Source organism: Pteropus vampyrus, unplaced genomic scaffold (assembly GCF_000151845.1).
Source record: "Pteropus vampyrus isolate Shadow unplaced genomic scaffold, Pvam_2.0 Scaffold2, whole genome shotgun sequence".
In the NCBI taxonomy this organism is placed as follows: Eukaryota; Metazoa; Chordata; class Mammalia; order Chiroptera; family Pteropodidae; genus Pteropus; species Pteropus vampyrus.
The window spans coordinates 14,452,814-14,455,912 of record NW_011888783.1 but is presented as its reverse complement, the minus strand read 5'-3'; the positions used below and the strand labels follow the sequence as shown (position 1 = coordinate 14,455,912).

The window sequence follows — 3,099 nt, the reverse complement described above, 5'->3', positions numbered from 1 at the left end:
CAATGGGATATAAGCGGCATCATATGAATTTCTTCAGATTGTGAAGAAAAAACCCTATTATTCTGTCAGTGACCTTTGGCAAGCAACTGCTCTCTTGAACTGCTTGTGTCTCTGGAGTGTTTGACTAAGGTTTCTTCTGGTCAAGCCATCGACAAGCCAAATGTCAAATAACAATGTGGCCATTTTTCATCTTGATATTAGTGTTTCTCCAATAAGATGATCAATTAGTTTTATTCACATTATAACACACTTCCCTCTGTATTTTTATGCCATACGAAGATCTCTATCGTCCTATTACCTTCTTATTAAAAAACCTCTTCATTTAGATTTCAGGATATTAGAACACATAATCAATCTAAACACATCTCATATATGACCTACGTGTATTGACACTCTCATTAAATCAATACATCCTCCTAAGGTGGTATTATGAAAAAAAAAAATCTCTATTCTCAAGGATATAAACTAAGGTCTTTCATTAAAAAACATCCCACTTTTGATGGAAATAAAGTTCTGGAAATGGTCTTTTCACTGAAGCAAAACTTATATTAGATTATAAATCTTTAGGATTTTTTTCATTTGGAAACAAGACATTTCATGGAATGCTATATAAGAAAACTTCTAAAATTTGTTTGCCTTTTGCGAGAAAGACATTTAAGATGCCACGCTTTCTTCTAAAGAGAAGTCTAATGTGAGAAACATTAGGTGTACATCTTGAGAAAACTTCTCAAAGCATCATTATATATTACTTTTGGAAAGTTTGAATGCTTCTGGGGTTGTGTAGATATAGCTGTAACCACTGCTTCAAATACAGCCAGATTTTATATATGAACTACTATTTTGTCTCTTAATTTCTTATTAATGATAACATCATCCACATCTACCCAAACTTTTAAAACTACTTTACATTACAGTTGGACAATTTATAAATCTTGCCCAAGAGATACTTAAATTTTAGAGCGATCTATGAACGCCTTCATTTTTAGAGTTCTTATTTTTAATTAATGAAATTAAAAAAGGCCCTTTCTGAGAATGTTACTTAGGAGCCCAGAATGCTTATATCTCTGAATATAAACTGCTTCAAATCATTTTTGGAAGCACAATAAAAGTATAACACTTTATTATATGTGTGTCTGTGTATAGTGAGAGAGAAAAATAGTTCGATGTCCAGAATCAATCTTTAATAACATACTTCAGAAATTTAGAATATTTAACACATTCAGAACAGCTGGCTTAAGAGAATAACAAAATACTTTCCCACCTTTCAAAGTGAAACAGCAGTTCCAATAAACATTATAAATAGAACAATCGTCACTGGTTTATTAATTCATTCTTTCTTCCCTACGACAAATCAGTGACAAGCACCTTATCTGGGCCAGTTAATGCACAAGGCACTGGAGATACAAAGATAAATGACAACCTATACCCTCCTGGAGAATTTTTTCCTCCTGGAGTTTTAATGTTTAATTTCATTTGTACTTTTATTAGGAAGGAAAGCTAGATAAGAGGAAGATGATTGTCTAAAAAAGGATGGAAGCTTGAGTCAGAAGCTTTTCTTGGGAGATTCTGAATTTATTCCATTATTATAATGGTCTCACTTCTCCTACTGAAATGAAACATACACACCCCTTTTCTCTCACAAAGATGGATGAATAGGAACAAGATAAGAGCATAGGCTCTGGAGTCAGAGAGGTTCATGCTGGGATACTAATCCTGCTACCAATTCAATTGTATCTTTCTGTAATTTACTTTATCAGCCTCATGGGCTGCTTTCCCCATCACAGAATGGGAATAAAAATATCAGTTGGCCCTTGCTAAAAGCTGATTCTTTCCCCCTTCTAGTCCTTTCCTTTCCCTTCTAGCACTGAATATCATTGAACTGAAAATGATGCTCCACACAAAAAATTTTAAAGAACTTGAAGCCTGGTGCTTGTCTCATAAGCAGCCTGAGATGATCTCTGAAAATGGTTCGTTATTCGCTTGACCCAGAAAAGCCCACAAAATCATGCAAATCATGTTTACTTTAAGAACACTCATGAAAGTGCCTAGGCCATCTAAGGTATACATATCCAAAAATCCACCAAGTATCTGAAGGATGTCACTTTACAGAAGCGATGTGTGCTATTCTGTTGTTACAATGATGGAGTTGGTAGGTGTGCCCTGGCCAAACAGTGGGGCTGGATGCAGAGTCAGTGGCCCAAAACCACTGCTGAATTTTTGCTACACATGTTTAAAAATGCAGAGAGTGATGCTGAACTTAAAGGTATAGATGTAGATTCTTGGGTCATTGAGCACAACCAGGTGAACAAAGCTCCCAAGAGGCAGTGCAGAACTTACAGAGCTTGTGGGCAGATTATCTCTATGTGAGCTCTCCCTGCCACACTGAGATGATCCTCACTGAAAAAGAGCAGATTGTTCCTAAACCAGAAGAGGAGTTTGCACAGAAGAAAAAGATATCCCAGAAGAAATGGAAGAAATAAAAACTTATGGCTCGGGAATAAATTCAGCATCAAATAAATGCTAATAAAAGTTAAAAAAATAATAGTAGTTTGAAACCTGGGAATTATATCTTTCAAATGATGTAGCATAATTGTTAACTTTGGTTATTGTATAAGATGCTGGAATAAAAATGATGTCCGAGCCTCCTAATTCCTTGGTTTGGCTGTGCATGTTTGGCACTGATCCCACACTAAATATAACAAGTCTTGCTCCTTGGGTCAATAAAATTTCTAATCCCTAGATTGAATGAGCAAGTCTTCCCAGACAGGATTTAATTCACAAATGCATTTAGGTAGACACTGGGTATATCTAACAGTGTATCATCAAGTGAAAACAGGTCATCAGCATTAGCTCGGTAAACTGAAAAGCTTGCATTAGGAAGCCAGCAATCTCACCATAAATCCTGCTGGGGATTGACTAAACATAACTGTTAATTGAAAAAAAGTTTTAAATAGAATATTAGGGATATATTCTCCCACTGATAGTTGCACATAATTCCCTGAAGTGTTAATGGAAGCTCAGCAAGTGCTTCATCGGAAGAACCTACCTCTTAACATCCGCATTCGTCTGTAGGTCTCCATTCACAGGCCCTTGAAGTGG

General features: G+C 35.8%; 1 pseudogene; it reads left to right on the top strand.

Moving 5' to 3' along the window:
• The first annotated feature begins 1,964 nt into the window (after positions 1-1,964).
• LOC111737545 lies at positions 1,965-2,501 on the top strand (annotated as a pseudogene).
• Positions 2,502-3,099: the final 598 nt, after the last annotated feature.